The sequence below is a fragment of the Lissotriton vulgaris genome, chromosome 3_1, assembly GCF_964263255.1.
Source record: "Lissotriton vulgaris chromosome 3_1, aLisVul1.2, whole genome shotgun sequence".
Lineage (NCBI taxonomy): Eukaryota > Metazoa > Chordata > Amphibia > Caudata > Salamandridae > Lissotriton > Lissotriton vulgaris.
In genome coordinates, this window is record NC_141689.1 from 1,510,810,385 (window position 1) to 1,510,825,446 (window position 15,062).

Sequence of the window (15,062 nt, forward strand, 5' to 3'; positions counted from 1 at the left end):
GCCTCTCACTCTGAGCTTGTTCATGTGTGCGCCCCACCCCTTCTGGGATGAGTCTGTGGTAATGGTCACTGTTGGGTCCGGTGGTGTTAGAGGTTTCCCTACTGTTATCTTTTCCTTGGTCCACCACCTTATTTCTTCCTGCACCCTGTGCGTTACAACCACTAGATCCTCCCAACTTCCTGTAGCTTGTGACCATTGCTGTTGTAGCCACTCTTGGAACGGTCTCATCTGTAGGCGTACATTGGGGACCAGGTGTATACACAACGCCATCATCCCCAAGATCTTGCTCACTGTCCTCACTGTCAGAGCTCGCCCCTTCTGGTAGTGACGTTTCTCTCTCAGTAGGCTGAGTGTTCTCTTTTCGCTGGGTGACACCCTGTATTGGACGGTGTCGATTTGAGCACCCAAGAAGATCTTCACCTGCTCCGGTTCCATTGAGCATTTTCCCCAGTGTATGGAGAAACCCAGGCCTGTTAGCGTTCTCGTGACTTGCTGTGCGTGATCTTTGCATGTCCTCTTCGAGCTTGCCTTTACGAGCCAGTCATCTAGGTAGGGGTACACGTGTATCCCCTCCTTTCGCAGATGCGCGGCCACTGCCACGGGGCATTTGGTTAACACCCTTGGTGCGGATTTTAGACCGAAGGCCAGGGTTGTGAACTGGTAGTGGTCGTTCACTGTGAACCTTAGCATGTGCTTGTGCTGCCTGTTCATGGGGATGTGCAGGTACGCATCCTTGAGGTCTATGGTGGACAAGAAGTCCCCGGCCTTTATCTGTGGGAGGACTTCTTGCAGGGACGTCATCTTGAATTTTTGGGTCTTTACATATTTGTTTAGGAACCGTAAGTCCTGGATGGGTCTTAGGCTTTCATCCACTTTCGGTACCAGGAAGTAGTTTGAGTACACTCCTCTGTTCCGTTCTTTGAATGGGACTGTTTCGATGGCCTCTTTGAGGAGTAGTTCTTGGGCTTCCTTTTGGAGCAGTCGCAGCTCTGTTCCCGAGTGCTCTCTTCTCTTAGGCTTTCTGTTTGGTGGATTCTTTAGCAGCTCTATGCAGTATCCGAACTGCATGATGTTCAGTATCCACTTGTCTGTGGTGATTTTTCTCCACTCCTGGAGAAAAAATCTTAGCCTGCCTCCTACTGGAGTTATATGATCTTTTGTGTATCCCTCTCCTCTTTGTTTTTCCGTGCTCTTCCCCCGGAGGGTTCAGGTGGGTGAGCACCTTTTCTCGTGAGCAGTCACTTAGAGGGGGGTTGTTCACCGTCTCTTCTTCTTTGTCCTCGTCCGTTTCCTCTTGATCGAAAGGACTGGCCCCTGTTCTGGTAGTTCCAGTTTTGCCTCTGCTGGCCCTGGTGACTTTGGTTGTCACTCTGTTGTCCCTGGTGGAACGCCTGGTGTGATTCTCCTCGCTGGTTTCCACTTCTGCCGTTTGGCCTCCGCGTAGGAGTGCCCCTTCTCATCCCCCTGAATTGCAGGGCCCCCATGGACCTTGCTGTCTCGTTGTCCTTCTTCAGTTGTGTGAGCTTCTGATCAACTGGGGCTCCGAACAGTGTTTCACCATTGAAGGGAGTGTTCAGGATGTTGTTCTGCACCTCAGCCTTGAAACCGGAGATCCTGAGCCAGACTTGCCTTCTCTATGTGCTGCCTATAGCCATCAATCTGCTGGATGTTTCAGCCCCATCCAAGGCTCTCTTCAGGCACGAGTTTGCAATGCTTTTCCCTTCTTCCACAAGGTGTGATGCCCTCTCACGGTATTGTTCCGGGAGGTGCTTGAGCAATTGCCCCATCTCATCCCAGTGTTGGTATTGATGTCTGTTTAGGAGGGCGTTTGAGTTCGCCATCCGCCAGTGCGTTGCGGCGTTTCTCTCTATTTTCCTCCCAGTTAGGTCCATCCTCCTGCTTTTTTTGTCAGGTGGAGGCCCAGATGTTGTTGGGACGTTGGCCCTTCTTCTGGCCGTCGCAGCGATAATAGAATCTGCTATGACGGACCCCTTGAAATAAGCCGGGTCCTGTGAGGAGAATTTGTATTTCTTTTCCGCCCTTGGCGTCACTGATCTGCATGTAGCCGGGTCCTTGAAGGCTTCCTTCTCCTGGTCGGTGATACTTTTCAGCATGGGAAGGAATTGGCTTCTTGTCTGTGTGGGGAGCAATGTTTCTAGCAGGAAATCTGCTTTTGGCTTTTCCTCCTCTAGCTTAACCCCATAAGCTGCTGCTGCCTTCCTGACGACCTCGTTGTATGCCCCGATGTCATACGGTGGTGAAGGCCTCGACGGATATGTCTCCACCTCCTCCTCCGGGTTTTCGGCCTCGATGTCCTGCCACTCCTGGTCTTGGGCCGTCGAGGAGCCAGAGCCGTAGCTTGACTGCTGGTCCCCGTAATCACCTTCATTATAATAGAGGTCCTCTTCCTCTTCATAGCTCCGAGAGCTCCGGAGTTTTCAGCGGCTCTTCGACGTCGAACTCCTCCTGTTCTGTCACCTCAGCGACAGACGTTGCCGGCCTCGAGGGAATCTTGTAACTTCTCATTTTTTCGTCGAAGTCTTTCTTTCTCTGGAGGATGTTCTCCATTTCGGCCTCGAGCCTCATTTTCTTTCTCAGCATCTCCGCGGCCTGGTCGTCGTCGAGCGTTTCGGCCGCTCTCTTTGGCGGCGGCGTCGACGTCGAAGCTTTCTTCAGCTCCTTTTCCTTCGAAGTCGAAGACCCTTTGTCTGGGGCTTGCTTCGCCGACCTTTGCTTTTCGCCGGTCTTGTGCCTCCGGGAGTCTCTGTCGAAGGATACGCTGGGCTCTTTTTCAGGGGATGCAGCTTCGGCCGTCGAACTTTTCGGCGCCGGTGCTCCTTTCGAGGCCTTGGACTTTGCCTTTCGAGGGTCCGACCTGGCTTTCGAGGCCCTGAGGGAGTTTTCAGGGTCGTAGACTCTCCTACCTTGTCAGGCGTTTTCTTATCGGTCTCTGCAACCGTGAAGTCATCTGGATCTTCGGCGATGTTGTCCTCGTCGTCGGAGAGGCCCAGTTCGTAAAGCGTCGGGGCCTGGCCCTTGCCTTGCATCGTGTGATGAGCTGTCCTCTGCTTCTCTCGAACTCGGAGTGTCTTTGGCTTGAAGACGGAGCAGGCGTTGCAGTCTCTGCTCTCGTGGTCGATAGGCAGGCAGAGGTTGCAGACCGGGTGTTGGTCATTCTGCGCGAACTTGTGGTGGCAGTTTTTGCAGAATTTAAATGGAGTCTTGTACATCCCTGCGCTCAGGGGGCCCCCTGTATGCGCATTCCTCCAAGGACGTCGAATATCTCGATGTTCTTCTCTTTCTTCGTCGTCTCCTCTCTGATGGTCTTCTCCCAATCTTTTCCGGTCTTTACTGTCGAATAGTAGTTGTATTTTCTCCTTTTTTCCTCCAAAACTTCTGGAGCTTCACGCGACGATCCAGACCCAACGGCGGAAAAAAGAATCTGAAGATGGCGCCCAAGGGTGGTAGCTTCCGCCGGAAGCATGCCGACGTCACCGAAGGTACACCAGAAGGTGGGACGTCGACGCCCACCTGGGCTACAAAAAAAAAAAAAAGAGAGAAAAAAAGACTACGATTCCGGACCCAACCACCAGAATGCGGAATATGCACAGCATAGTGAATCCAGAAAGATTCACGCTGCAAAACTTCTCTTCACACTACACAACTAATTTGGCGGCCTGAATATCTAGTCTTGGTAGATGCGTGTCGAGCAGCCACAATGACACTCATCACTTCTGACAGAAGATCTTAATCTCTCGTTTGGTTCCCTTCAATCTCCACACACAAGGCTGTAGATTTTGGTGAAAGTAGAAGCTTTGCTATTGGGACAGCAGGTCTTCCCAAAGAGGCGGCTAAGTTGAGGGCATATGTTCAGTCAGGATTTTGAAACACCAAACTCTCTGATACCTGTCTAGTATTATCAGGATGAGCTGTGCTCAGTCCTGCCTGACCTTCTTCAGGATCCACAAAACAGCAGAGGTGGAAATACATAGAAGAGACTGGAGATTTGTTAATGGCAGAACACATCTCCTAGAGACCCAGGAAGAGCAAACTCTAGCTAGAGAGAAGGCGGCTAGACAGTGGGAATTTTCAGAGGTAGCAAAGAGATCAAGGGAAAGCCCTCACTGAGAGAGGATATTTTGATCCACCTCTGGTTGCTGCTTGTGGTGGGCAAGATGATGCTTGCTGGCGTCATCTCCCATGAAGTTGAAGAATTCCGACACAGGGTGTCAATCAGAGAAGTGAGTGTAGTATCAACCATTGCCCACCAAAGCCTCGGACAATCCTGAGAGTGCAAGACCTCCACCTCCCCTCCCCCCTCCCCCACTTGTTGCAATACTACAGGGCGGTTGTCTTGTTCATCATCACCAGGATCGTCTTTCACTTGGTGGAGGGCAAAATGGCTTTCATGGCCATCTGGATGGCTCATAGCTCCAGAATGTTTATATGAGGACACTGCTTCATCTGTGACGAGACCCTTGAACTCCACCTCACACAGGTGACCACGCCAGCCTAGAGTTGATGTGTATCACCACTGTGAGTTTTGGAAGGTGTAAGGATATAGGATAATATAGGGCTGCCATAATGATATCTGACATCTGACATCCACCACTGAGGACTCTGTGCTGCATTGTCAGAAATGTAGAAAGGCATTCCCTCTACGAGGCCCACTGATGATGCAAATCCCACTGGAGGGCCAGCATATGCCAAGGAGGCACCAGCAGGATGCACAATGTCAACAGCCCAAGAGGTCTCGGAGCTATTAGACGCTGCAACACATGATTTTGTTCAAAAGACTGTGATCAAAGCCTGAATGCACCAGCCGCAGTGGGGTGGGGGGATGAGGGTGTAAAGCCCTTCAAAGTCACTGTTTCAAGAATAGCCCCTACACAGGGAATCCTCTAGAAAGGATGGAGAATCCCACAGTGGACAATAATGAAACCATAGTCTGTGTGAGGTCCAAGACCAGTTGTGGTTAGCCCAGAGCCACTTGCTTGAGGTACAGGAATGTGTGTATCCACAACCTACAAATATGAGATGCAAACACCACCACAACCTCTGTGAACCCTCAAAAGGCTGATGTAAGGCTGGAGGGCAGAAAGGTGAATTGAAAATTGTTTGGAACACTTTATAATGAATATATTCTTTCTGGGGGACTGAAGAATTTGTACATGAAAGTACACATCCAATAGGTACATGGATACCATCCAGTCAACCGGGTCCAAGGCCAACAGAACCTCTGTTTGAAAAACAAAGTCCAGCAACCTGAGGTCCCTAATCAGTCCCAGGCCCTGTTTTTCTGGAGAACCAAGAGTAACATCCCATTCTACTGCCAATCTCGGGTACCAAATACATTGCACCCTTGTCTAGTACTTTCCTTGAGAGAATATTGGCATGACCTGCTGATGTTTGGGCGAAGGCTAATGGAATTCTGGGGTGGGGGGTGGAGGTGGGAGGAGAACCAGAAACGCAGAAGGGCACTATCAAAGTGAATGATCTGAAGTATTCATTGGTCCAATGTAATTGAGAGTCGGCAGGGCAAGCAATGCTGTAGCCTGTCCTCAAATGGTTGATGGAGAATTGAAGAGGTTTAGAGGAAGGAAAGGAGAACCAATCCTGCTGCTGTCTTATCCTCTGCAACCAGCTCTGCCCTTGAAGCCTTGAAAAGTTGAGTAGGCTGTGATGACTCTGGGAACAGACAAGTCCTCTCAAAGATCAACAAAACCTCCTATACTGCTGATGGAAATGGCAAGCAGGGGAAAGTAATCCCAGAGAACAAACCGCAGCTCTGATGCTCTTAAAGGGTTTGAGCGGGCCTCTGCTTTCTCGCCAAAACTATCTAGCTCCATCAGAGGGCATGTTCATAAGTGAGTCTCGAATGTTCCCAGAAAAACCAGTGGCGAGCATCTATATATGGCTTTGGATGAAAAAACAGGTGCTCAAAGTACGAGCAACAGAATCAGAGGTATCTAGGCCAGACTGTAAAATATATTATGCTATGCCCTGTCCACCCTGCACCGTCTGAGATAAGAAATGTAAAAAGTCTTCCACCAAAGCCTCTCTCGCATTGCCCCAAGTTGTGAGAATGTAGAAACCTAGGTAACAAACCACATTTAAGGTATGAACAGGTATGGTGGCCAATGAGCAGTTCTTCTTTCGACCTAGCATCTATTTTTCAAAATTCTTTTTCCAGTGGGGCAGCAGGAAACTTGTTTGAGTTAACTTCTACTCATGGAAACCTGAACTATAAGAATCACAGGACTAAGATGCTGTGTAAGCTCATCTGGAGAGCTATGCAGTCTTTCACCAGGGCGAGGTTGAGCAATGCTTCAACAAGGCTACAATGATGGACTCAGTAAGGGTAGTGTTGAAAGGCAGCAATGATTCTTAAGTCAAAGGACCTGGCTGCAACATTTCAATTAGCTAGTTATCCATCGCAAATTCAGTGCATCTGCTGCCCTATAGACCACCATCACAAAATAAGCACTGTATTGTACTAGGAGGCTAGTGGGGAATCCTATTCTGTCTCTTTGGAAGCATCCAAGCCACTGGTATTTTGTATATCATGGTATAAGTTGGCATTAGGTAGATGAGGAGGGATCAAGTAATCAGCCTCCCCATCATCATTGTCTTCAATATGGAGAGCATGCTCAATTCACCAGAATCTGAGCAAGAAAGATCCTCCATTGTTCAGAAATATTGCATGCGAAGGGTACTGGAGAAGAACCATTCTCAACTAGAGGTTGGGCTCTGTTCATAGTAATAAATGACTTTGGGTCAGCCCTTGCCAAAGCCAGTTTCGAAAGCGGTGTTGGAGTTGGAACTGGCACCTGTGTTGCTCAAGTTGGGGGGTTGCACTGACAAAGACAGAACGAGAGAAGGGGGTAGCACTGGAGTGGAGGTATTGCCCAATACTGAACGTGGAGTGGGCTGACTACATCCAGGGTCAATCGGCAGTGGGACAGCGCCCACCAGCGAAAGTATGAATGAAGGCTCTGAAAGATCTGTGGTACATGAAGGCACCTTAGGTGCATCCTGAACTATCTTTTTTTGTTTTGTTTCTTTTTATTGAAAATATAAACAAGCAAGGCATGAAACATGTTATACAAAGTGCCAGTTCAATCGAGGAAGGAAAAGAAAATACAATGAGCAGTAATAAACCTAAGGAAAGGGAGGGGGGGGGTGGGACAGGGGCCAAACTCAAAGATGCAATGAAATCGTCAGAATGCGGGGTCAGGGGGAAGGTGGGACATCAATGTTAACTACTGCAGGCGGTGTACATATGTCTCCATGATAACTATTCCTAGGTCCCCACACTCTACACCACTTCCGGGGACGGCCCCGGGCCAGATACACCGTCTTTTCCCTGAACATACACCAGTCCATGTTTTCCTTCCATAATTCCACTGTAGGAGGCATCTGGGACCCCCACAACTGAGCAATATCTCGCTTATCAATCATGGCCCCCAGGGACGTCCACTGAGTCTGGGCTACATTATAATCCGTGGGTTCCCAAACATTCAACTAGCAGCGTCTGGCCTCCGGCAAGAGAGCAATACCCGTCCCTTCCTTCATTACCTCATGGACCTCGCTCCAGAAAGCAGCAACCTCACAACACTCCCAAATAATATGGAGAAAAGTCGCTACCTGCCCACACCCTCGCTTGCATAGTCCCTCCTCAGAAAAGCCCATTCCGACCAAACGGGGGCCTGTGACGTAAATCCTGTGGAGGATCTTAAGTTGTACCAGTCGGAGTCGAGCTGGAATCGCGACCTCCTTGGGAGAGGATATCGCAGACTGCCAGTCCTCGTCATCCAATTCGAGGCCGTCAAGGGTCCACAAGTCCCGAAGATGTAACAGGAGGTCTGACCTATTATTAATCAATTTCTTGTAAACAAAGGAGATAGTATTGTCGGGCACATGGCCATCCAATAGTCTATCTTCAAGCGGGGACGACTCCGGAATTACCTCACCCAAAGGGAAGACCGACATTAAGGCATGGCGAACCTGAACATAGCGGAAGTACTCTGTGTCACCCAATTCACACCCCGTCTTTAACATCTCAAACGATTTCACCTGGCCCTTAACCCAGAGGTCTCACACCTACTGATACCGATGAGGTCCCCCTTATCGAATCCCTTGGTCTTCCACAGCTTACCAAGCTTGTCCGAGCCGAAAAGCGGGGTCGCTAGAGTCAAGCGGTCTTTCCACCCCATGGAACTAGTAGCGTCCTGCCACGTACGCACTGCTGTCCTCATAAGCCCCGACAGATTCTTGACCATCGATTTGGAGTACAGCGCCCTATAATAATTACCCCCGGGCAACAGCCATCTATCCATAGCAAAAGCAGGGTTCAATTCAGGACCATACATACCATGATTAATGGCCCCCAATTGAGAAGCCCAATAATAACGTTTGATGTCAGGGAGAGCAATACCCCCGTCATACCACGGGAGCGTCAATTTGGCAAGAGCAATACGAGGCCTACCGTCCCATATCAACTTCCTCTGAAGGTCTTCAACCGCACGAAAATAGCTAGCCGGAACTATATCAAGAGTGTTCTGGAGAGCATACAAGAAACGAGGCAGTGACATCATTTTAAACAGGGCCGCACGACCGAGCGGCGGAAGCGGAAGTTTACGCCAACCCGCGACGTTCTGTTTCAATCTAGCCAAGGGTGGGAGAAGATTCTGTTCATACCGGGCCACAGTATCCAACGAAATATAGATACTGAGGTATTTAAACCCCGTCAAAGTCACCTGAATAGGGCAGGTACGTGGAAGAAGAGGGACGTCACCAGAAAGAATGTATAGGTAGGATTTTGCCCAATTAATAATCAAGCCTCAGTTCCTACCGAAGGAGGCCAAAACATCGCACAATACCATCAATGACTTCCGGGGTGAGGTCAAATACAGTAAGATATCATCTGCGTAGAGCGAGATGCGATCTTCAAAATCAGGAGACCACTGACTGCCCTTCATCGAGGGTTCCCATTGGATCCATGCAGCAAGGGGTTCTAGGGCTAGGGCAAACAGTAGCGGCGACAAGGGACAACCCTGACGAGAACCTCTCCCAAGACTAAACGGAATAGAAACACGACCATTCACGACAATGTGCGCAAGGGGGTCCTCATAGAGAAGCCGCACCCAGCCAATAAAACCGGTCCAAACCCAAATTTAGCCAACGCAGCCCATAAGTATGGCCATTCCATGGTATCAAAAGCCATTGTGGCATCCAACGACGCCAAGATGGCCGGCTCACGCAATGTCGCAGCTCACGCGAGAACGCCATGCAGACGCCTTAGATTCAGGGCAGTGTTTCTATGCGGGATGAAACCGGATTGATCCGGATGTATGAACTCACTAATAACGGTGATCAAGCGGTTAGCCAGCAATTTTGCGAGGATCTTAGGTTCGGCGTTCAAAAGAGAAATCGGCCTGTATGATGTACACCTATCCCTCGGTTTCCCCTCCTTATGAATCACCACAATGGTCGCAAGACGTTGATCACCAGGGAGCGAACCACACTCACGAGACTCCAAAAACATATCCCTTAAATAGGGTGCTCTCTTGTCAGGCCGCAACTTGTAAAGTTCAATAGGCAGACCGTTGGGACCCATAGCTTTTCCCGAATGCAGGGAGCGAATCGCAACAGCCAGCTCGTCTGCGGTTATTGGAGCATCTATTTGTTCCCTGTCCACATCGAAAGATGTGGTAAAGCAATATCACACAACAATAGATGCGAGTCCTCCTTCTGCCTCTCCGACACAGAGGAGTACACTGTCTGAAAGTGATCCGCAAAGCACTGAACAATCTCCTCAGGGTCAGTAACACGACCACCACTCGCCGTCTCAATCACAGGTACCACACAACTAGCCCTATCCTTCTTATCCAGCCACGCTATCAGTTTGCCTGTTTTATCTCCCACATCATATAGCCGTCCCTGTTCTCTACTCATGGCCTTAGCCGCTTCAGTAACCAACGCCCTATATTCCAACTGGTTAAGTCGCAAAACATGCGTCTTGGCACGGGTAAGCTCCCGCTCCAGGCCGAGCTCAAGGTCCGCTATCTCCGCTTCGATCTTAACCACCTCCTCATCCCTCCGTTTCTTAACGCCTGCGATTAACGACAGGGCCTGGCCCCTAAGGACGGCCCTGAAAGCCTCCCAGAGTGACACCGCAGACGACACCGAACCCTCGTTCTCAAGAAAATATTGGTAGAGAGATTTTACCAGGTCGGCACGAGTTTTAGGGTTCTGGAGATACCAGGGGTTAATCAGGGCTACCCGACCCTCTGTCCCAGAATTGAACTCCATTCGAAGCCATAGTGGAGAGTGATCAGAGATCCCCGAGCCAGATGCTTAACCTCAGTAACAGAAAGCGCCTGTGCAGCCAGCACCAAAACATAATCAATCCTCGAGAGACTACCGTGGGCGCCCAAATGAAATGTGTACTGCCGCTGAGCGGGATGCAACAATCTCCAGCAATCCACCAAGCCCAGAGTATCAATGAAATCGTGAAGCCAGTTCTGCGCCCCCTTAAGATCCCTAGGTGGATGTCGATCAGCCATACCAGAAACCAAAGCGTTAAAATCACCACCCAATAGCAATGATCCCTCGGGGAGAGCAAGGACGACTCGCCCCAAGTCCACAAAAGTAGTTGACTGTAGGCCAGGGGGGACAGACAGAAACCAGGGAAAGAGTCCAGCCCTCCCACCTACCAGTTAGAGCGACATAGCCCCCCCCTATCATCGAGGACCGTAGCGTCGATCTCCAGTGGGAGAGAAGTCTTAAGTAGGATACCAACCCCCCTGGAGCCGGAGAAGAACCCGGCATGGGCGACCAAACGATACCCCTTCCTGTTCATGGCATGAAAAGTATTACCTATCAAGTGCGTCTCCTGAAGAAGGACCACATCAGGGGAGAGACGTTTCAATAATTGCAGCACTACCCCACGTTTAATCCTATCCCCCAACCCATTCACATTCCAGCTCATCAGTTTCAGCCCCCTAACCCCCATCCGAAAGTGAAAGAAGATCCAACCCCAGTAAGAATCCAGCACTTCGATCAGAAGGTCTAACAATACATTGCCTTGCAGAAAAACAAACACACACCCCAACAGGAACCCTCCAATCCCCCCACCAACCCCCCGTTACAAACCCCCCCACCCTTCACCCCTGCGTAAGACTAGAAAGTCACCCCAACTTGCAGTGTGCCTGTCGCCCCCACATCTAACTAAGCTACAAAAAGTTCCTGTTCCATCGGTCCGCCCTCCGCCCCTCCAGATTGTTCCTCTTGTGCATGATGGTTCGCGTAGTGTCAAGCCAGTCAGCCACCGCCTCCGGCCGATCGAAAAAATAAGTGCGCTCCACGTGTTCGATCCTCAACTTGGCCGGAAAAAGCATAGCGTACTTAAGGCCCATATCACGCAGTCTCCTCTTTATCCCCAGGAAGCCAAGTCTCTGCTTTTGAACAGATTGGGTAAAGTCAGGGTAGAAGCTGATGGTAGTGTTTTCGAACTTCATAGGACCACTCATCCGCGAGGCCTGCAGGATAGCGTCTCTATCACGGAAATTAAAAATCCTTGTGATCATAGGCCGCGATGGGGCACCCACCTTTGGCTTACCACCCCGAACTCTATGAGCCTGCTCAACCGTGAAAAATGTACTCAGTCCCTTGGGTGCAAGATGGTTAACAACAAGATTTTCGATGAAGAGGTCTGCTGCAGAATCTTCCGCCTTCTCCGGGACCCCGATGATATGGACATTGTTCCGCCAAGCCCTCCCTTTAAAATCCTCCAGACGACGCACAAAGAGATCATTGGAGGCCTTCAAGTTGCGGACCTCCGTCTGCAAGTCAGCAACGTCACCCGTCAAACTGGAAGTCTTGATGTACAACGACTTGACTTTCTCGTTCGTTTTCGTCAAGTCCGTGCGGATCAGATTGACATCGATCGCCACAGTTTCAAGTTTATGGGCGAGGGTCTCCATTTGTTGCCCAAGGGAGGATTTGATCCCATCTATAGCGGCCATAACGTCTTGCAGGGTCAGCTCAGTTGCCGAAGTCGGAGCATCTCTCGTGTCCTCCAGCAACCTGCCCGATCCGCTGGGAGATCCCTTAGTCTGGGCATAACGATCCAGGTTGTTAGTCTGGGTATAGCAACCCCGCCGAGTTGTCTTGAGCTTCTGCTTTTCCCCTCCGGTTTTCCCGCCATTGCGGAATGCAGACCGATGTGAGGCAGGCAGACTAAGTAGGAAGATGGCGGCTCCAGGGACCCCCAGGCGGAGGTCCAACCTCAGCCAGAGGGCACAGGCCAGGTATCCTCCCAAAACTCGCAAAGCAGTGAGGAGGTACTCTCGGGTGCAGCGTAATATAGCTGCCCTCGGCACGGGGGGCCGATCCCAGTCGGAAATCCCTCTGGAAAAACAAATCGAAAGTGAAAGTACATCAGACCGGTCGACCCTGCCACCTCAGGCCGATGTTGTTCAACTACAGCTCGGGCACCATGCCACCTCCACAGCCGGGCATCACGGAGACTTAGGCCGCAATCTTCTGAGCACCACAACACCGGTTCCCGGGGCCCGATTCGGAATCGGAATACAGGTCTCGCCTCACCCGTGGTTCGTCTTCACGAAGACATCAATGAAGGACAGAATAAACGACAGGATAGACGTGGGAGGTTACGAGGGTCTCGGGGGCCCTGTGCTCACGCGGCCATCTTTGTTGCACGCGAAGCTCCTCCATCCTGAACTAGCTTAAACAGATGTAGCACAGCCTCTTTGAGGTCTATAATTTGCGTCCGAGTTAGCAATGGCCCAAGAACTCAGGGGATCATTGGTTTGGAATCATTAATGGATCTGAGTCAGACTTAGAAGCTGTTGTTGGCTTACTTGAATGCGGAGCTCTCCTCGCAGAAGGAGCAACTGGGCATTGAAGAGTTTAGTTTGTTACTCCTACTTGTGTTTTTCTTTCAACTTCGCCCTCAACTTCGATGTGGATTTTCTCGAGGAGGGTGAACCAGACTTGGAGTGCCTTCGTAACCTGGAGAGAGACTGACCCAGTTTCTTCTGCTCATTGACTTAGTGTGAATTGTTGCTCCCTGATAGCCTTCAGATGCATCAGGGAGCATTTGTTGCAGAACTTAGCAATATGCCTGATACCAATATGTCCCCTAAGTATAATGACTATGTAGATTCACTTTAGCTAAAATATGTTGTATATTCTTGGTATAAAAAATATAAATGTTTCTAATCAACAACTCATATATCAATATATATGCTTGCTTTTATTGGGCCTATTTGTATAGTTTTACTTTAAAATGAATCTAATAGTTTACCTTAAAGATCGTAAGCAATGTTGATTCAAAATCCCCCTCTTGCTGGGCTTAGCTATCAGGTTTTCTCATTCCTTGTAGGTGGCAACTGGATCACCAGTTTCCTTGGCTTGATCTCTGAAAAACCTTATGATTAGGGCAGAATATAACTTCTGCATGAACTGCGTTGAGCTCCTGCAGTGCAGCCAGCCTGCGGTTTAATGGCTGTGTATTGTTTAACAGCACCTGCCAAACAGGAGAGGCCCTAAGCCAAGAGGATCCCAGGGCCACATGTACAAAATTTAGGAATTGCTGTTTCCTAATTGCGATTCTTAGCTAATCACAACTTGGAAATCTCAACTCTTAATGTATGTAAACGTTAACGTTTACAATAGCAATTCCGAATGGGTTACAAATCGACCTACCTCATGAATATTAATGAGGTAGGTCACAATTTGAGATCCATTGGGAATGATAGCCATCACAGGGACGGTGGTCTGCAGTTGTCAGCACACACCAAGTCTGTGATTGTTTTTTAGTAAAGCAGACTTTTTTTAAAAAATGCAGCCCGTTTTCCTTAAAGGAAAACAGGATGTGTTTAAAAAGGAAACAATGACACTTTAAAGCTTCATTTTTTAAGAGTAGGCAATGGTCCATGGGACCATTGCCGGCTCTTAAAAATATATATTTTTACATTCTCAAAAAGGAATGCGTCCTGTGGGGACACCTTCCCATTTGCGAATGGTTACCACTAACTTTTAGTAGTCGATAAAAAAATTAATCTTTTGCAACCATAACTTGGTCGCAAAACATTCATAAATAGCACTGCAATTTCGTATTTGGAATAAAAGCCCTAGACATGCCCCTTCCAAATAGCGAATCTCTAAACCAAATTGTGATACGGTATCAAAAGCATTTTTGCAGTCGGAAACGGCATGATCTGGCCTAGTCTCCTGCTCAGATAAAGAGTAATGGACTCTCCAAGCGCGTGCCTTACACTATTTTGCTATTTTGAGTACTTAAACCACATATAGCTTCATTATCTCGATGACAATGCGCTCCCATGTGTTTCCTCTATGTAGGTTTTGTTAAAATTTAATTTCACTCGTATAAAATAATAGATTATCTCAAAACCTTTACCTTACCCCAAATGTATATCATGTTGACTGTCCTTGATCGCATGTACATGCTGTGGTTTCTCACCTGTGTGCATTAAAACAACTTACTTCTTAACTTAAAATCAAGAAAGGTGCTCTAAGACTCCTAAGGAGATGCACAATATTAAGAACATACATTTTCCAGTGGGCTCCACTAATATACGAAAATTGCAATTCTGCCTTTTATTTCCAGGCTATCTATATAGGTCTGCTGCAGACATCTTTCATGGTTTTGCTTTTGGATTCAAAAGGTTCTTTCCAAATAATTAGGCTTCATCATTTTTAGTTTCATTATTAATTAATTGGGGGGTGGGTTGTACGGGCTGGAGCCACCCGTGCACCTTGAAGTCTCCAGTTGTGATTATCTACTAGTGTTTGATATCTACACACATGAGACCCTGTGGGCATGTTTCTCAATTAAACCAAAAGTGGATTCCTGAAAAGTCCAGAGTAATTCTAAAGTATTCAACAGGCACTGGATTACCTTTCCCCCCTTACCAGTTGTCCAGACATGAGCCAATCCACACATGCTTGCCTCAAAGAACTCCCTCATTCTTCTCTCATTTCTCGACAGAATGTATAAATACTGATTTGAA

General features: G+C 48.8%; 1 protein-coding gene across 1 annotated transcript in view; it reads right to left on the bottom strand.

Annotated features, from left to right (window-relative positions):
* Positions 1 to 15,062, bottom strand: part of PKD2 (polycystin 2, transient receptor potential cation channel) — a 226,531-nt gene that overhangs the window by 21,878 nt on the left and 189,591 nt on the right. The gene's annotated exons all lie outside the window — the stretch shown is intronic.